Genomic DNA, 21,838 nt, shown 5'->3' with positions numbered 1-21,838 from the left:
AATTCTCCTGCAGCTTTATCCCTCTACTTAACTACTTCTACTACTTCTACCCCTAGAGCTAGATTTGCTCACCAAAACTGGTAAATACCACCTAATCCTTCTACTTCCATCCTTCTACTCCTACTGCTATACTTGCTCAACAAAACTTATAACTACACAATCCTTCTACTCCCATAACTATACTTGCTCAACAAAACATGTAAATATTGAGCACAAATTTCTCTCTCTAATACTTTCACTCAAAACGCTACCACTATTTCTCCTTCCTTTCAACCTTAACTATCTTTTAGGAATCTCTTAGAAATACTGCTATACTATGCAAATGTAGTAACCATAACTTAAATACGAACTGTACTCTCATACTGTCCTGTATTCCTTGAAATCGTATTCTGCAAAATGTTTAATGCTTTCTAAATTCTTGGTTGTGTTGAAATCCTGTATGTAACATTTTTATGCATTTTCGGAGCTTTTCTCCCTGGGCCTCCACTGAAAATGGGCCATGTTGACCCAGTGGACTTCCCCGATAATCAAACTGGAATTAATAAATAAATAAATTGTGCAGATGATATTCTTTTGATCAAAGACAAAAAAAGGATGGAAGAAATCATTTTGTGTAAAAATAATAGTTTACAAGATATGGGGATGGCACTGAATGGAGAAAAAAGTAAGGTATTTAGATCAGAGGAACTGTTAAAGGGAATTCAATCTGGAACAAAAGAAATATCTGTATTAGGAATAAAAGTTGGTATACTGAATGTTGTTAATGAATAACAGATGAAAATTTTACAAGAATTAAAATAACTTAGTATTAGGTGGAGTACAAAGAGATTGCCTTTTTAAAAAAAAAAGTGCATCCAATTAATTTCATAAGGATGGGAAAATAGCCTATGTGGCTGGAGTATATTTGATACCAAAAGCTTTGGAAAAACAGTTCATCAAAGTGATATTTAGATTTATTAGAGATCTGGATTGAACCCAGAGGAGTGTTTTATACGGATAAGGAATATGGGTATTTGGGTTTGTCAAACCCTATAGTATATGGGGCATTGTTGAATCTATACAGTGTGTTAAAATAGATAAATGGAAAAGAAGACAAGCTGGTAGCAAAGATTATTTAAATATGAAAGGAAATGAAACTTAATAAAATTAAATAAAGGGGAAGGAGACTGGAGAAATGAAGATATAAAGATGTATCAAGACAAAATAAAAATATAGAAGTTAAGAACAGAGTAGGCAGAAGAAGAGAGGAAAATATGGCATAAAACATAATGATATAAAATTACTGTGTGAACCCATGCAGACATAAGACAGAATAAAAAATAAAAGCTATAAAACAAAGAAATAAATGGTTTATAAAAATGTTGAATGTCAAGATTTTTTATGGAGGTTACAAATTAACAGATTGCCTGTAAAAGGAAATATGCCTTATAAAAAGTAGATGAAAGGATATGTCATTTTTGTGATGGATTAGAAACTGTAGAACATGTTTTTAACATGAACAAAAGTAAAAAAAATTGCAGGAAAAATAATAGAAAATAATATTTTGAAAGAAATATGGGATTGTAAACAGATAAATATGGATATGGTTGAATATGGATTTTATGAGAAATGTAGTAAGGAATATGTCAAAAATTTGGATAGGAACTGTTTTGCATTATATAGATAATATGGAATGAAAGACTGAATGAGATTATTTTTACTGGAAATTGGATGGTACCAAATATAATACGGAAAATCAAATGGTGGTTGTTGAAAAAAGAGTGGTGGCTATACAAATATGAAACAAAAAGCTGTAAATGATAGAGGATTGTAAATTTAATGTAATTTTCTGTAAATACATATTTTTGTATACAGTTACATATAATAAAGGACTTCTACTCTTCTACCATTCCAGAGCTTAACTTCAGATTTAGTTCTAGTGTTTAAAAATTAAGCAGGCACTGATGTCTGGCCTTGTGGCATACAGGGATAAAGCCCTGACTGCATTCCAGAATGACCTATACTCAGTCAGTGGTACTTGTGCTGCAGAAGCCAGTTGGGGAGAATGGGAAGGACTGCCCAATTGGGGCTCACTCATCCTCGACATGAGAATGGTATTTAGCTCACTATTTTGTTAACACCTACATGACTGTAGGTATATCACTTGCAGCAATGAGGCTAGTGACATCTACACTGCACAGCCTTTGTGGGGGTTGGTATGGGCAGTAATGTACATGCACGTTCTACAAGCAACAACTGCAGAATGCTAAGTTTACCAATGGGTAGTAGGGAAGGTTAGCTGGGGCGGGGGGCACCATGATCACCAACTTGCAGAAGAAGGCAATTTCCAGACTGCTCAATGCCCTCCCCCCGCCAAAAAAAATGAGTATCCCATATGGCTCTTGTCTCAAGGAAACAAACGGGTCACTAGAGCAGCTGGGATTGGGCATTACTAGATGGCAACACAGGGCTGGGTTGTGGGAAAAAAAAAAAAAAGAAAGCATTAAGGAGACACTGGCGGTGGTGCTCAGAAACTACTCTCATAAATCCATGGCATTACCACTGTAACTTGTGCAGCATGAATTTACATCAGATTGTCAGCAGGGGGGATGGGGGTAGGGGTGGTTGCTAGCACCACAGGCATAGCTTTCTTTGATTGTTAAGGTTTAATGCTAGAAATAACTAGAACTGTGTGTGTGTGTGTGTGTGTGTGTGTGTGTGTGTGTGTGTGTGTGTGTGTGTGTGTGTGTGTGTGTAAACTTTAAAAAAACATTGCATGTTTGCTGGGGAACTCACCACGGCAATATTCCATTGCCATGTCACATGCCCATTGTAGCTAGTGTATGGGGAAAAACAGTCCAGTTAGACATAGTTGGCAAACTTTACACACAAAGCAGCAGCAGGTATTCAGCAATCCTCTTTTGCAAATGCACACTGGTGCTACGGATTGAAACCTAGATCTCCACTAAAAAAATAAGATTATTATAGAAGTAAACCTAAACCCTAGACAATCTGCAGTTCCCACAGTTTTGCATAAATCAGTGCAGTCACTCTGTTACAGTGAGAAACCCTGACACAATTTCACGGAAAGCAGAACTACAGTCTAGATAAGCATTAAGCAATCATACAAGCAGGATAAACTAGGAAGACAAATTCAAAATATCCTCAAACACTAAAACAAGAAGCAGAGGGGTTTTAATGAAGCTGCACAGTAAATGAAACATCTGCTCTTAAAAGCGGAAGAAAATAACTAAATATCATCACAGGGGATATGCGTGCAATCTAACCCACAAGACCATTACTGGTATCTACAATGATACAAGAAACTAACAGAAATACGGGATATCAATGATGAAGAGCTTGTTTAATGATACACTCTCAATACCAGTGAACCAAGATTTGAATACAAGAACAAACTAATACAATTAAAACTTGGTACAAAATCATCTATAAAAATTACCAGATAATCAGTGCCAAGTGTAAACAAAATAGACACATTTTCCTGTTTTTTTTTAAACCAATGGCAATCAAAACTTTTTTTTCCTGAAAGAGTTAAAAAAAGGGACAACACATTCACTTACCATGTACTGAACATACAAATGCTGATGACGGAGATATAGCATGCTCTCTTCATCATCCACCATAAGCATTAAAAATATCTGCCCTTCTCAGCACAACTCCCTCAGTGAGACAGAAAGCAAATTTTTCTGTCATACACCCAAATCAGGGAATGTGTGCTGCGCAACAAAGGTCTTCAAGTGTTGTTCTCAACAGCAATCTAGAATTAGCAGCACTGCAACACAGCTGTAAACATTTACACAACACATATGAACAGCACACACAATACACAGGCTGAAGTCACAGGAAAGTAGATCTTTTAGGTATTTTTTTCTGTATAAAATGCAGTACTATTGATTGCTCAAAATAAGGGCAACTCAAACATCCATCCCAAAAAGGGGTTCCTTGTCCTGGAAAAGCTACAGAAACATAAGCATAATAATGCTCGTCATAAACAAGATCATTTAACTTCTGGATTTTAAACACATGACAGGAAACTAATCTCTGGTTCACAAAAAGAAGCACTGAGAGTGGGGTAAATCCCTCCCCTTTTCTACAGATAACATTAAATTGACATACAAAACCTGACAAAGCCAAAAATAAGCAAAGTACAAACTGCTTCCTTAACAAAACAGAGACTATACAGACGTAAACTTCCTTAAGTATAGGTGTTTTATGATACACTACATATTTAGGGATAGCACAATGGAACAGAAGCTAGCACTGTTGACTGTGGTCACTTTGATCTTCTGGATCAATTCTTAGCCAGAAGTGAGGAGTTTGCAAGTTTTTCTTGCATTTGTACAGGGGGGGGGTTGCTGGGATTATCAGTTCCCTCACATATTCCAAATTCATTTTGGCAGGTGAACCGGTGATGCTTAACTGGTCTCTGTTGTCTAAGAATGGACTGGTATGTCATCTAGACTAAGTTTGGTTCCACCTTTGCACCCTCTGATCACTAGGATCAGCTCTGGCTCACCTTTTTTGTGTCTTTTGGCTTTTCCCGGTTAGGGGTCGCCACAGCGGAACTGCAGTCCGCTAATGATTGGTAGTTGATTTTTACGTGCCGAGTTACGAGCCCTGACGCACAACCTTCAACGAAGGTATGCCCATTCCCGCATGTCTCCACGCAGAAGACGCTCTAGCTGAGAATCGAACCGGACAGCGTCTTACTGTGAGGCGACAACGCTATCGCAGCACCACCACCGCGTGACCCTGAATTTCCTAAAGTGTGTATAAAAAATAGTTAGATGAATGGACTATAAACAAATGTTCCCCAGGAGGGGCTGACACAGACAACCAACTGGTGTCAGAGCTGTGGACTAAAACTAAATGACAAGAAATACATAATAGTATCCTTTGGGAAGTTATCCATCCCTGGTAACTAGCATATTGACAACACACCCCTTAGAGTTGACCCAGTAGTCAGGGACTTAGGGACACACATAGATGGTAATCTAGCCTTTGATTATCATGTGTCTACAGTGGTGAGGAAATCATTCTATGTTGCGCAACTTATAAACAAAGGTATGGCATCTAAGTCCAAGGAAGTCATAGTTCCACTGTATTCGGCATTCATCAGACCTATCATTGAGTACAATGCCTCCTTTTGTATGTACCTAACCAGGCATATTTGGCAACTGGAACATCCACAGAGGTGCCTCACTAAAAGAATACAGGACGTAAGTAATAAGTCATATGCAGACCACCTCAAGGCCCTATCCCTGTATTCTGTCTCCTACAGGCTTTTGAAGGGAGATCTATGCCTGGCATACAGGGCATTGTCAGACCCCACTGTGATGGACCTCCTGCATATCCAGAAAATCAACAGCACCAGCATTACCCATTCTAAAGACTTAAACCTTGCCTGTGATAGAAATAGGACCTGCTGGAGAGAGAGGTATGTATCCCGGAGACTATCCCATCTATGGAACAGGCTCCCCATCCATGTGAAGTAGAGATCCTACCTAACCCAAATCAAGTGCAAATTGGGTTAGAAACCGGAAATTCATCCCTGGTTTGGCACCTATGTCTCTAATGGACAGAGATAACCTGTAAATAGTTATCTCCCAGGCCCATGCTTACACTTATCAAGGGTATCAGAACTTGTCAGAGATTTGGGATGCATGGCTATGCTTAAAAAGGCCCTTGTGGTCGTTAGCCTAGTAAACACCTATGAACTAAACTCTCTGTGTACAGGTCTGATGCATTTTTTCTTGTACAGTCATCAGATGCTAAGAAGTGTATGCACGATAATGATGAAACTAATTTAAAAACACACAAATACAGCAAGTGAATCAACTGATAAAGAGCGAGCAGAAACACAAATCAGTACAAATGAGAGGGCCAATCATATATTTTCATTTCATTTGGTAGTATAGCAACTACCTGAGAGACCTCTGTTATACTCTATTAGAAGCAGAAAGCGGATGGGAGGCACTGGATTGGGAACAGTGTATTTACCTGTATCTGCACCTTCCAATCAGGCACGGCAGCCTCCACTTTGGATGTGGCATTTCACCAGTTATTCTGGGAAGCTAACTACAGAGTGCTAGCAACCATTGCATTTAAGATATTTTTAAACTGAGAAGTACAAAATTTCTTTGCAGAGTATTATTTTCATAGCCTACAGGCGTTTTATAAGGAAAGAGGAGGGAAAGAATGCATATAGTAGCACTGCTGGAGGAAGCCACCTCTCTCTTTAAGGAGCAGAAAAAAAAGGCATGGTACAGAGTCAATGCAATACATGAAATTAAACAGAAAATCAAGGAAAAACAAAGAAATTGCTTTGCAGAAAGACTGTAATCAGTTTTACCTGCAGAGCAATGAAAAGCATCATTACAGAATTTATTAACGAGGACACAGGTAGTATACAAGCCCTGGACCCAAGTTAGCTTGTGTTTATTTAAAGCACATCTTGCCTCCTGAAGCTGGTGCACTTCTTTGAACATATCACTGGTGCATTTGATTCTGGTAAATCAGTTCACACACTGCCTATCTGGAACTAGCCAAATCCCTTAATACAATCCCACATTTTGGCACCATTGACAAGCTAATCAAAATAAATGCAAACTCCCATGTTATCTGCTTGATAGCAAACTTTCTAACTGACAAAACCCAGTCTACTGGTGTGGCAGGTACACTGTCTCCTAGGGCCACTTCTCTCTCTGGTATTTAGATCTTTGATGTCAAGGGGGACATCAAGGACCTCTGACTGATCAAGTTTACAAATGATTGCAAGCTTGGAGCTGTAATTAACTCCTCATCTGACTTCCAGTTTCTTCAGGAGGGATTTACTACCACCTATAACTGGTACCTGGACCATGATCTAAAACTAAATGCCAAGAAATGCAGCACTGAGTCCTTAGGCAATAGTGGGCACCCATGTACCTACCACAAAGTTAATGCCATCATAAAGGACTAAGGGACTTGGGCACTTTCTTTGGCAATGAACTGTCCTTTGATTACCATGTATCTACTGTTGTTAGGAAATTCTTTTACCTTGACAGACTAATCATCAGGGGTATTTCTTCCAGATCTAAGGAAGTAATCACCCCCCCCCTCTACTCCTCTCTCATCAAGCTCATAGTAGAGTATAATGTCCCCCTTTGGTATGAAACTTTAAGCATATGGCCCAGCTTGCGAGAACAGAGCATTTTTTCAGTAAGATGATCAAGGGAATTACTTCCCCCGAGCTTCCCAGGCTGATGTAAAGCACTATATTTCTCTTTTCTGTTTACAGCTGAGATCTAAGTGTACTACAAAGTCTTGAAAGATCCAGTCTTATGCAACCTCCTGAACATCTGCAAACATAATACACCCTCACCACCTGCTCAATATATCTTAACTTCCACCGCAACATAAACAGGACCCGCTGATGAGATAGACATTTACTCCAGATAATCCCGTATTTATGGACTATACTTTCTTTATATGTAAAGCAAAGTAGCTCCCTCACCTTTTTAAGCATAACCTGGAGGAATGGATGGGCAACTGCAAATATACCCCAGGTCTGGCCCCTCATGCCCTCACTGAAAGAGAGTGAAACTAGGTATAACTTCGTTATTTCAATGAGTATCTACGATCTGGGGTATTGTGGCTAGCCCACTAAAGGTCCTTTGGATCAACAGCCTAGTAATAACCTATGAACTTAAAACTATAGGCTCTGTGCACCTTGGCAAATTTGACTGCTAACTGCTTTCAGCATTCAGCTACAAGACAAAAAATCCTGCATTTTGCTTACTACAGGCAAGACACCTTTGGAAGAATGACACAGGGACCATGAGTGAACCTCTTCCTTGAATAGCAGATAACACTTCATAAATTCCAAGTACTGGTATTACAACACTTGGGCTATGACTGTCATTTTATTTTCAGAATGAGTGTGTGCTCATTTGTGGTATGTCACACACAACTCTAGACAGTTGATGCAGCCTTTGCTTGCATTTCTGAAGCCCAAGTGAGTATACATTTATATCTAGCCTCGACTGGAGTCATGAAGGCTTATACCACTACTGCCTGCCCTTGAAAAAAGCTGCACATGTCCTTTTAATCCAAAATACCCTGTGCTATCCCTCTGAAGATCTGCAGCCTTTCCTAAGGCAGAATGAAAAGCAAAGCAAGTATGAGGGCCACTATGGTGGCAGGTAATTGCATTAACTATGGTGTGACTTATGTGTAAGATTTATCAAACAAAAAGCTTAAAATGAGGTAGCTGAAAATAACAGAAATGTAGTAATTGCCAAGTTATTTACATGCACATCCTGTTTAATGGATATAACTGACATAACTGCACTACTTTGCTTTTTTTTGCCCTTTGTACTTACGGGTTAGAATTATTTACTGCATTTGTAGAATGGAGTGTGTAATGAGACGCTAGCCACTAGGTGACACTGAGTGTCTTTTACTACAAACACAAGCAAGTCTGTTGCACAGGACTCACTGGCTATAAATTATACAGTTAGTCTGTCATCAACAACTGCCGTGCTTGAAGGAGACTCAGAAAGGGCTGTTTCAATTCCCTCTCTTTTGGTCAGGTCAGGCTTGGGTCCTTCAAGCCCGTACAAATGCTTTTAACCCTGCGGCTTTAAATTACAAAAACTGGCATCTGACCCTGGCTTGCCTCTTGAGATTAAGTGAAAGGTTTATAAATATTTCTTAAAGCAGGTCTTGGTACAAACAAAAGATTTCCATGTACAACACAGTCCTGGATAACTTTCAGTTAAGTCTACATCAGATGCAGGTTACTTATAAAATATATCACACATTTCTGTGGGTGATGTAACACTGACTACAAATGAAGGTTTAAGTATTCTATATGGTATCAGCCTTACAAATTCTTGTGCAAAAACAAAAATAAATCTTACTTTTTTCTGATCTAGCAAAACAGTCTATAAAAATAAAGGGACATGAAAATACTAGGTGAGTACTGCTTCATGAAGTACATGTCTTTAGATCTGCAGAAAAAATTGAGTACTTGTCTGCAGCTTGAAACTGTTGTGTGATAATTGTAATAAAATCCCATGTTTTCAGACAGTGTACTTAACGAAATAAATCTTAGGCACATGCAAAAATTTCAAAGCATTATCAGTCATGAGAATGAAATGCACAACATATACTCTGTAAGTCAGCTATAGGAACCAGTTAGGAAATATTGTCAATAATTTTGGGATAACCCTCCCAACTGTTTTTATAAGTGCTGCAAGTTCTTTAATATTCCACTGAGAAATTACCAGCTGTGGTCTTGCAGACCTCCTACACTAACTACCTAGCTATGTTTGTTATTAATGTCTCTGTTTTGATCTGACAACATTAAGGCAGCTATAGGGATAGTAGTGCTAGCCAAATAAGATAGCTTCCTTGAGTCTTGTACCTGAGCTTTACTAAGCTTCTTTTCTCTAATTAATGGATGCAATAATTAAAAGCATTATTTGTGCAGGTAAATAACAATGCCCATAGTGCATCTATGTCTGGCTGCACATAGCTGCTTTACTGATGCATCACAGTCCAACAGTAGATGTGTGCACCTAACTGCTTCATATATTGCTAATGAGTCTACTCTGAGCTATTTCTGCTGTGCAATGTACATCACTTAGACCTCTTCTCTTCTAGCCCCACCCATAAATACATTATTGCCAAGTAGGGATGCTCCAGTTAGCATAACTATATATTACCAGGCAGACATAGTTGCCTAGCTTACACCACAACTGCACCTCTCTAAATTCTTGGATTTTGAATGTCAAATTTGCTTTTCTCAGAGTGAACAGTATGGTCCTATATATGTAGATAGCAAGCTAACAAATACTTCACTGAAAGTTGTAGAGGATATTGAACAGATGGTAGTGGTGTAGTAACATATCACAATGTTTCTGAAGCAGGGGAAGGTATTGCAGGGTTGGAAGAAATGCCCTGAAGTAATGCAGGGAGAAAAACAGCATTCAGAAATAAAAGCAAGACAAGTACTAAGGTGTTACTGTGGAAGAATGAAATAAGTCTAACTACCATGAGAGATTAACGAAAACAATTCTGAGAAGACCCAGGTACTTCACTTTACTAATTCTCCAAGAAGGATTTCTGAACCTAGACAAAGACTGCAACTACACTAATAGAAAAAACACCTATCTGTTATGTGACCCAGTACCATGAAAGGGCCATGGAATACAGTCCTGATCCTTAGCAATAAGAGTAGCTCACATCTACTATCACAATATGGTTATTACTAACCACTGATTATAACTATCTGTGGGCAACCATGATTTTACTCTGAGCCTTGGCCAATCAGAAGCAAATACTGATGTTATTCCATTAGAATTGTTGGCAAAGGGATTGATATAGTTATCTGAAGACCACCAAGTTAAACTTCCTTTAATGTGGCTGACTATATGAATTACTGATACTCAAGTCACAGTATCTATCTCAGAGTTTATTATAACAAAGATGGTCCCGAGGGATGCCCCTCTGTATAGAGGATTTTGTTTTTTCCCCACTAGCAATTTTAAAACTTACAGCTGTACATTTTACAGTTCATATTGTCCCCACCAGTAATAAAACTTATACTTGTGTGCAGTGTCCTTCATAGCATAGTTCTTTCACACAACCTTGCTATAAGTGTCAATCTTTTTAAACAACGTATCTGGGCGCATCAGTATTGTCATGGCTGGTCATTGAGGAAATCATAGCACTCTAAAGGAAAAGGTCTTTGCTTTTTTGAACTTGAAGGTTACCTATGCATACTTGCCTCAGAAAGAGAAAGAAAAATGGAATAGCAGAAGGCATTACAAGTAATGCTGTAGTATCAAAGCATAAATCACAAACAGATCACACATTCAAGCACTAGTTGTACCAGTCTCCAGTGCCAAGGACTGTGTACAAAATTAGACATGTTTCCAAGCCTTGAGGAGACCAGAAATTGCCACAGGCCACTCAGCAATAGTTCAACTACAGAGTGATGAGGATGGTATATAGCACACAAATGATTCTCCTTGCCGTATAACAGGATAGAGACCTCTATTCACATGAATATGCAGATGAAGGAAAATCACTGATCCATCAACATCAGGAATGTGCTGTAATTATGGCTGTGCACATTTCATCACTTCCCATCTTTTTTTTATGTATCTCAGGTAACTTCCAAGCATGCAGCAGAAAACCCTAAGGATTGCATTCCAGGGTCATCACCTTCATTATGATGTAAAATTTCCTGATGCAAGCCTTATATTTTTTTGTCTTGAGTTGCCTCTTATGCGGTCACCTTACCTGCTGTTTTTTTCTTTTCGGTTCTGCATCATCAGCCTGTTTCTGATGACTGGTGTGTCCAAATTATAGTTTCCCTTCTCCTTCCATTTTGTCCTCCACAGCGTACATTTTCAGTGCTTTGCCCTCCTGGCCTATCAGTACTTTTTATTTTATTTACACACTATTGACTGGGTTAGTCCACTAGGCCAAAGGCTTCTTTTCATGGGAGACTAGAGGTGGTAATCATACTGACTACAGAAACTTTGGCTAGGCCAGGGCACTTGAGAACTTGCCCTTTTCTTTTTGATAGGTGCTGTGAGATCTTTTGCATCCACCTGACCTACCACCAAACTCAGGTACATGGGGCCTTGGTTTAATGTCTCATCTAAAAGAAGGTACACTCAGGAGTGCAGAACCCCCCTTATGCTGCACTGCAGTGTCAGTATTGGAAAAATAATCTAACTAATTGGGGTGAGAATAGAACCCAAAGCCTTCTGCACCAAATGCATGCATGCTGTTGTGCTGCTGAGATTGTGTGTCAGTCATTTCTGGAATCCTCCTCTGGTGGCACTGCATGGAAAGCCTTTCTTTAACTTGAAGGCTTCCTTTTTGATGGTCTCCACCTGCAGGTTCCAATAGAAACTGAATACGGCTACTGTTATACTCTCTTGGCATCCATTCTTGTTCCCCTTGTTACCTTGGTAACCAATTACTCTGCAGTTTGATGCCCTGCTCCTGAAGTCATCTAGAAATGAACACTACATATTCCACAACAGGTCTTGTTTAATGCCCTTTTTATTCAAGACAGTTTCTTAACTCCTCAAAAGTGCAGTAATGCTGAACTGCTTTAGTAATGTAGTACTGAAAGCATATTAAAAAGAGAATTATGATGAGTTCCTACTTTGAAACAAGATAAAAACACAAACTTGAAAAAAACAATAGTGTGGCTATCTTGCTTTGTCTGTGATCAAGATGGAAAAATCTGGCAAATTTAGCTACAATAATTTTTCATAAGGGTATGTGGAGACTGAGAAAACTGAGCACATCTGAGAAATTCTTCCATTATCCTCATTATAGTACTATAAGGACTGTGACCTTACAGTGGTGGAAGGGTAAACATGCCACAGTGATTTTTAGAGTTACTGGTCTAAGAGGAGTGACTAGATGAAACAAGATCCAAAATATTACCCTGCAGTGACAGTTTTTTTTTTTTTTAAAAATAAGAGAACTTTCTCCCAGGAGAAAGACAATGAAACCTACTCCCTGCAACTGGGCCTGGAGGAGGGTGGAGTTCACCAAAACCCTAGTGCTTGGGTGACTCATGTATATCCTGCATATCTGTAATTCAATTGGGTCTAGGCTACCCTTTCCAAGGACTTAAATATGGCCTGCAACTTAAACAGGATATACTGGTGAGACAGACTTATCTCCCAGTGATTGCCACACCTTTGGAACAGGCTACCAATTCATGTGTAACAGAGCACCTCTATGAAACTGTTTAACAGGAACCTGGACGAGTGGATGAGGCACTATAAATTCTTCCCAAGGATAGTGCCCATAACCCTCCTGGACATGGGCAGTCATCAGTAAATGCACTCTTGTGTATTGACTAGTACTTCTACGTTATTACATTGGGTTGAAACGGCTAAGCTTAAAATTACCTCTGGGTCGATAGCCAAGAAATCTCTTACGATCTTATAACACAGTCGAGTTAAGCCTAAAACAGACACATTGTGTGGACTTACCACTCACAAAACAAGGGGTGGGGTGAGATGCAATACCAGCCAAGCAGCAGGATTGATTATGAGTAACTAGCACCAGCACTGGAAAATGTTTCTTGAGGTGTAGAATGTCACCTCAATGCTGGGGAAGGAGCCAGAGTTTGTGAGGTAGGTTGAAAAGTATCAGCTAGACAGAGCTGGTCTTTCTGCTACTCACAGCATGGCTATGGAACTAGACTTCTCAATGGGTGGTCTCTCTCTTCTACTCCAGGGTTACCCTCAACAGAAGCAAGTATGTGATACTCACAAGCTCTGCCCAGATTCTGTATGAATGGAATTTGTGCCAGTAGGAGTGAGGGTCACCTCAATAAGAATGCGAGCTGCAGAAAGGAAAACTCTGTTGTTTCTGCATATGCACATAACAGCTATTCAGAATATTCAGCCTGCTTGGAGACAGTGTAAGACTTGCTTAAAAGGTTACGATCTGACTCAGTAATTCTTCTGGGAGATTTTAATGGTCAGGTAGGGAAAGACTGATATCTGTAATATCTAAAAGGGTGTGAATGTGGCAAATATCTTACTTGATCTGAACAGAAAAGATAAACTGTTATTCAGTTTCACAGCAACCCCTGGACTATTCACAATGGACATATTCAAACACAAGGTTGCTCACAATTAAACTTGGCATCACAGCAACTTCAGCCAAAGGTTAATGAATGACTTCAATTTTGTCATCAGACTGGAGGCCACTTGTTTGGGACACTCGAGTCGAGAGAGGTGCTAAGCTTTCAACTGATTACAACCTCTTGATGAGTTATGTCAGCTGGCTGGAGTGGCAGCATGGCAGACACACTAACACTTGGTATGCAGGATAGTCTACATATGCAGAGTACATGCTTCCATGCCAAAAGAGTTCAACTCTTATCTTCAAGAACAGCTTCTCCCATACATGGTGGGAGGTAAGGGACAGAATCCTGACTTATCCATGCTCAACAGCTCTGTAGGTGAGGTTCTGGCAAACAGTTATAGAAAAATATTAATGCAACAACCCACTGGTGGAAACCAGCAGTCAGGAAAGCCATCAAGTTAAAGAAAGGCTGTCTATGGAATGAAAGCAGGGGCGGTATCCAGAAATGACTCATTGGTAATGACAAGCCATGAAGGCAGCAACTAGCAGTCACTAAAGGAAAGCTTGGAGTAAGGGAGGTGTTTGCTGAAGCCATGCAGAATGACATTTTGATAGGCTCAAAGAGGCTGTAGCACACACTGCTGCGATATTGTAAAGGCGGCAGGACAGTAGCCAGACTGCTGTCAGAAAGGGTGGAGAAAGACTGGTATTCTACTGGGGGAATCTGTCAAGAGTGCACAAATCACTATGGGGAACTACTAATTCTGATGGACATACCCTCCTGCCTTTGAGAAACCAGTTCCAGATGCAACTAGTGGGACAGGGTTCATTTCTGCTAAGGTCACTGTAGCAATTAAACATGTCTAAGGAGACAATAATGCAGGACAAGGTAAGATTTGACTGGAAGGTCAAAAATAATGATTAGAGTTGAGGCATCATGATTATCTGATTTTCCAATGCTGTGTGGAAGATAGGGTCAGTGCCTCTTGAATGGCAAAGTGTGATAGTGATTCTAATATTCAAAACGGGATCGCATAATGTGCTCCAATTATACGGCGTCAATCATGATCCGTAGCCTTCATGAGAAACCTAAATCAGGGTGATGGGAAGAATACTCAACATTTTGTCTTTGCATGCATAATGAAGGAGTTTGTAGGACTTCCATCAGTATGGGCTACATATATTTATAAACCTACACAGGGCATATATTAATGAATCTCAGAATGTCTTGTGAGACAGAATACAACAATAAGAGGTCCCAGGGCCATTACTGCTATGCCATTTTGGTCCCTACACTTATGGAGCAAACATTGCATCTCTCTCTCTCTCTCTCACACCTGATACACTTGTAATAGGTGACTCTATCGTCAGGCACACTGACGTCCCGCTCACCAGGCTGAACAAGGAGAAGGTCACGGTGAGCTGCCTGTTGGGCGCTAGGATCCGCCACATAACACAAGCACTCAGGTCACTCCAAGGTAAGTACAAATATGACTCAGTCATTGTCCATGCTGGTGTGAATGACCTGAGACGTACCTCCCTGGACTACATGAAAAGAGACAGAGTAGCTCTCTGAGCATGTAGCCCAGGCCGGTATGACCCTGACCTTGAGTAGCATCTTACCCTCACCAAGAATGATGCCACAATATGAAGACAAGATGATCAATTTCAACAATTGGCTTAAGTATTGGTGTCATTCAAAGGGGATCCAATGCCTGTCAGCCTGGGATGACATGCTCAACAAGCCACGATGCTTCGCTAGGGACGGCTTGCACCTGTCACCCCTGGGCTTTTGGATATTGGCAAAGGCTCTTGCTACCCCATAGTGCCTTTTTAGGCAAGGCTCAAAAGACAAACCCACCTCCATAGGTATCACAAGGGATAAGAAACTAAGAGTAATGCTACTCAACGCCAGAAGTCTAAACCTCAAGATGCACGCACTCAAAACTCTCCTTAGCATGGAGAACATCGATATCTGTGCAGTAACAGAAACCTGGTTCAAGGCTCCCGAGAGCACCCCAGCACTACCAGGTTATACCTCATACCATGCTTTTCGCCCCAAAACTTGGACCGAACCACAAAAGGAGGGAGTATCAATATTCGTCAAAGATACCCACACCTCCAGGTTGGTGGCACAGCACGAAGCATCAGAGACTATCCATGTGCAACTAACAGTGGGTAAAACTGCCTTCCAGTTTATAGCCTGCTACAGACCACCCTCCCAAACCCAGGAACCCCACTCGGCCTTCCTGAGAACACTGGAAAATATGAAGGTCTCTCCAAACACCATTATATTGGGCTGACTTCAACTACCCAAACATAGACTGGGAGCATTACTCTAGCTCCAACACTCTAGCCCAAAGGTTCCTAGAATTTATAAACTCAAATGCTATGGAACAACTTGTTACCACTCCCACAAGAGGGGAAAACATACTGGACCTGATCATCACCAACATGGGGACTCTATGCTCCAGACCAGAAGTGTATCCCTCACTGGTAAGATCAGACCATAAACTAATCTCACTGGATATTCATATCCCGACCCCACCCCCTGCCCAGAAAACCACAGTGAAAAACTTCTCTAAAGCAAATTTCACACTCCTCAAAACCGAGGTGGAATCCTTCAAAGCCCCCGGGCATGTGGAAAATACGGCCCAGACCACAGAATCCTTTATAAACGCATTCTATGAACACCTTCAGGAATGCATGGATCATGCAATCCAAAATAAAACCAAGACCCAATCCTCCAAAGGCAGACGTCCTGTCTGGTGGACCCCAGCCATAAACAAACTATACAATAGAAGGAGGAAGCTACTACATGATAGAGCAAAATCCCAAAAAGGGAAGGCATCTCTGATCAGTATTAGCAAAAATCTATGGGCACTCATAAAATCATCTAAGGCCAGCTACGAGAGAAAAATTGCACAGGACACTAAGGATAATCACAAGGCTTTCTTTAGTTATGTTGGGAACCTGGGTGGGAATTCCCAGATATGCTCAGAATTAGTCCAAAATGACAAAAAATACACAGAACCCACAGACATTGCCAGCATCCTAGCTGACACGTTCAGCGCAAACTCCCCCCCCCCACCAAAAGGGCAAATATCTATCCCAGCAGAGTGCTGCCCCCCTGACATCTCAGATGCTCAGGTAAGAGCCGCCCTCTCCAAAGCAAAAAACACAGCATCAATGGGACGAGACGGTGTCCCGGGCTGCATCCTACATGAACTCCAAGAAGAGCTAAACCTAAACATAAAACTACTGTTCACTCTCAGCCTTACTACAGGATATGTACCCAAAGAGTGGCGTACAGCAACAGTGGTCCCTCTCCACAAAGGTGGTGCCTCAACGGATCCTGGAAACTATCGCCCCATAAGCCTGACTAGCTTGGTCTGCGAAGCTATGGAAAGGATCATCATGGACCTCATAAATAAAGATATTGGGGACCTACAGACACTGGATCCTACCCAGTTCGGCTTTGTTAAGGGCAGATCCTGCCTCTTAAACCTGGTCGATTTCTTTGAAACAGTCACCAAGGCCATTGACGAGGGAAGGTGGTCCACACAGCCTACCTGGACCTCGCAAAAGCCTTCGATGCAATACCCCACTCGGGCATTATAGATAAGCTCACCAGCTTAAATATAAACCCCTATGTCACTAGATTGGGTTGCAATCTGGCTCAAGGACAGAACCCACATGGTTAGAATTGCTGGAGCCATGTCAGACTCCAAACCAGTTACAAGTGGCGTCCCACAAGGCTCAGTCCTGGGACCTCTCTTGTTCGGTATATATTTCTCGGAGGTACAGGCCAACATGGAAGGACTGTGGCTGACCAAGTTCGCAGATGACTGCAAACTGGGCGCCATAATCAACTCTCCAGCCGACACAAGCATCCTCCAAAAGGGCCTCATAGAAACAGACAACTGGTGCCAGAGCCATGGCCTCAAGCTAAACGCCAAAAAGTGTATAGTCATCCCCTTTGGCAAAAACAAAGTGCCCACAAATTACCACATAGGTGGTAATCCATTAAGTACAGAAGAAGTAATTAGGGACCTGGGGACCCACATTGGTAGCAATCTCTCATTTGACAACCACGTGGCCAAAGTGGTTAGAAAAACATTTTATATAGCCCACCTAATCATGAAGGGATTCACATCTAGATCAGGGGAAGTAGTAGTAGTAAAACCAGGCTCTCTCACCACGGAACAATTAAGGAGCGGCCAAATTGTTCAGCAAATAGTCCAATGTCACCAAAATGAATTCTTTTAGTAGATCAGCATCAGCATCAGTTTCCAGTACAAACTCGACCATAGACCAGGATATATTCAGCAGAACAGAACTTTTATTTAAATGTGAGCGCTTTCGCATAGCAACTACTACGCTTCATCAGACAGTAACATTAACATTTAAAACTTCTGTTTATATAATGAAGAGTGATAAAAAGGCGCCAAAATTAAAATAATTAGTTAGTTCATTAGAACAATTAGTCCATTAGATATAACAACATGATCAGACATTTCAAGAAGACCTTAGATTCAAGCAGTATCGTTCAAAGTCAAACAGTACTGTGTCGTTTATTATTATTTTAAGTAATGTAAACATATGCAAACACAATTATAACAAAATATTTATCAAATACCTGAAAGATCAGGGGAGGTCATTGTGCCTCTTTACTCATCCCTCATCAGGCCCATAATTGAGTACAATGCCCCTTTTGGGATGTACCTTACCAGACACCTGCAGCAACTGGAAAGACCCCAAAAGTACCTCACCAAGAGGATCAAAGGGCTCAAACAGATGCCATATGCTGCCCGGTTAAAGAAACTCCAGCTCTACTCAGTGGCATACCGCCTGCTCAGAGGCGATCTGTGCCTGACGTATAAAGCAATGTCCAACCCGGAATTAATGGACATGCTGCACCTCAGAAAATCCAAATCCCATTGAGCCACGCGCACGAGAGACTTGAACCTCAGCACTGAAATAAATAGGACATGCTGGAGGGACAGATTCATAACCCAGAGGCTCCCTTCACTCTGGAATAAAATCCCAGTCCAGGTTAGGCAGAGTCCCTCATTGACTCTCTTCAAGAGGAATCTTGATGAGTGGATGGGAGATCATAGGTTTACCCCGGGTATCACTTCTGTGTCACTGTTAGAGGCACAGTATACTAACCTCGAAAAAGGGCATAGCAAAATTAATATAAAATGGGTGGCGAAAGCCAAACACACTCTGGCTAGGCTTATAAATGCCCTAGGGCAGCTAGCCTAGTATGAACCTATGAACATACACACACACACACACACACACACACACACACACACATATATATATATATATATATATATATATATATATATATATATATATATACACACACACACACACACACACACATACATCTGTGTATATTATATATATATATATATATATATATATATATATATATACATATGTGTGTGTGTGTGTGTGTGTGTATATATATATATATATATATATATATATATATATATATATATATATATGTATATATTGTTTCTTTCGGCTTTTCCCGGTTAGGTCGCCACAGCGAACTCCGTCCGCTAATGATTGGTAGTGGATTTTTACGTACCGGGTTACCAGCCCTGACGCACAACCTTCAACGAAGGCATGCCCCATTCACGTATGCCCCCACACAGAAGACGCTCTAGCTGAGAATCGAACGGGACAACATCTTGCTATGAGGCGACAACGCTACCGCAGCACCACCACCGCAGTTACATACATATATTTGTTTTTTGCATTAAGTCAAATATGTGGTGTAAGACCACACAAAAGAGGTGTACACCGCCTTCCCTTCTATTATATATTTGTTTTTTGCATTAAGTCAAAAATGTGGTGTAAGACCACACAAAAGGGGTGTACACCACCTTTCCTCCTATTTACAATGTTCATGGACAGGATAATAAGTTACATCCAATGCATGTGGAAAATATTCAGTTTGGGAAGCTTGTTCTCTTAACTTCTAGTGATTGCAATCACTGGCATGCAATGCAGCAGTTCACTGCTGAGCATGAAGCAGTTGGAATGTAAATCATCACCTTCAAATCAGAAGTCATGATTAAACATGTGGGGTGCTGACTGCAGGTAAGAGGGGGCCAGCTATAACAAGTGGAGAATTTAAGTATGTTGTGAAGTCTTGTTTATGACTGAGGGCAGACAGGATTAGAAGACTAATGTTACTCACAGTATGAAGCTCTCAGCTGACTGGTCAGCCTAGGTCCCCATCCTCACCTATGGTCACAGGGTCTGGCTACAGATCAAACTACAGATAGAAGAAGTGAGGTTCTTTTGCACTGTTGCTGAGCATACACTCATTTCAGTGCCATACTGATGAGTTTGATAATGCAGGAGGATCTCAGAGGAGTCCCAGTGTAACTCAGAGTAGAGAAATGTCAGCTGATGTGGACTGAGGACCAAGAAGTGATGCCAATGCACACGTTTTAATGAAGGTGTACCAGAAAACCAGACATGGCTCTCTGGCAGGAGGCTGACTTTAAGGCAGAAAAATGACAAGCTGGAGAGATTATATTGCTCAACTAAGCTTACCTGGGAATGCTGTGAGATCCTAAAGGCTAAGTTGGGGCTGGTGCTGGGATGAGAAAGTCTGGCCTGACCCGTTCAACTTGTTATTCACTGTAACCTTTCACTAGATCAAGTGGATTACAAAATGGATGGATATAAACAAGTTTTCATTAGTAAGCTGAAAAGCATCTTTGACTCTTCACTTCCCAGTAGTAAAATTGCATTAGAGCTGGCAATAAAAAACTGATTAAAACTACTCAAAGCAACTTTGAGGTTGTTGCCATCACATCAATGATTTCTAGTTCATGAAAAACACCTCACCCTATAAAAAAAAGAGAGCGAAAGAGGAAACAAATTAGAATCTGCATTCTCTCAAAATAAACCACCACCCCACTGGATAAAGCAAATAAAATACTTAAAAAAAAAAAAAAAAAGAAAAAAAAAGCTAAACCACTGCACCTCAGCATAACAGTGTGCCAACATAAGTGTTCACATTAACATAAAATGGTGTAAACAAAATGACTGTGCACATAGGCAAAATGCACAGCAGATAACTTCTAGACAGCATAATACTGCTGATAGAGGGCTTACTTAAAAAAATGTGTGTGGGTGTGCGAGTTTAAAAAATATCCTGTTGTACAACAAAACTGCAATGGTCTGGTGCCCCATTTGTGAATGGCTTCTACTCTGTACCTACTGAGTGCCAGAATAGGTTCTAGCTTCCCTGTGATTTGACTTTCAATTGGGTTAAGTGCATAATCAGGCAATAAACTGAAATTAGAAATACTCAGCCAATAGTACTGTTGGGATTTAACTACAGATTATATAAAAAGCAGCAATTTTATGTAGCAGCACATAACTTTAAAGTTATTTAACTTTCTAGAGTGAAGCAGCAGCACATTATGTGGTATACAGATGGGAGTACAGACCTCCTAGACATTACACTACATCTGTGTATTAAGCCTCCTAAAAACAACATGAAGATAGGGCAAAATATATGCCAGAGCTGATTATATATACAAAAATATATATATCTGTGTAGAAGAGATGGACTATGTTTGCTTTCAAGTATTTTGTTTTAAACTGTCTACAGGAGGATAATTCTCAGTGGAGCTATGGAGTATCTATTCCTTCCTGAAATTATTGTTCTAGAAGTAAATTTGGCTGAAAACTACAAGTTTTGTAGCTAGAAGGTTGAGTTAATCCTCAGTGTAGGTGGATTAGTTGAGAAACCAGTAAAGGTCCAGTGTGCTGTGTTTCTGTACATTGCTGGGAAGAAACCATAAATATATTTAACTATTACTTTTCTTGAAGAGGAGGAAGACATTATCACTTACAGTTAAATTCAGTAAGAACTTCCAGATCAGAAAGAGTTTGTGGTCTATAAAACACCTTTCCTTATAAGGGTACAAAATACAAGGTCTTGCAGAGATTACAACTGCATGATACTGAGCTGAAATATTATGAATCAAAGACTGAACTGGATGAGCTGCAAGATAATTAATAAAAACAGAACATGTTGTGGTGTAAAAATTATGAAACAAGGTGTGACTTTGTTAAACTCTGGAAATGTGCACAGCAACTGAAATTACTAGTACACTGTTCAGCTAATCAACTGCAACAACCAATGTGTACAAAAAATGTATACTGCACAATC

General features: G+C 40.4%; 1 protein-coding gene across 1 annotated transcript in view; it reads right to left on the bottom strand.

Moving 5' to 3' along the window:
- The window catches only part of AATF (apoptosis antagonizing transcription factor), a 1,387,092-nt gene that overhangs the window by 141,799 nt on the left and 1,223,455 nt on the right, over positions 1-21,838 (bottom strand). The gene's annotated exons all lie outside the window — the stretch shown is intronic.

Source organism: Protopterus annectens, chromosome 13.part0 (assembly GCF_019279795.1).
Source record: "Protopterus annectens isolate FY-2018-M chromosome 13.part0, PAN1.0, whole genome shotgun sequence".
Taxonomy (NCBI): domain Eukaryota; kingdom Metazoa; phylum Chordata; order Ceratodontiformes; family Protopteridae; genus Protopterus; species Protopterus annectens.
The sequence above is the reverse complement of the archived record's forward strand: the minus strand, read 5'-3'. Positions and strand labels throughout refer to the sequence as shown.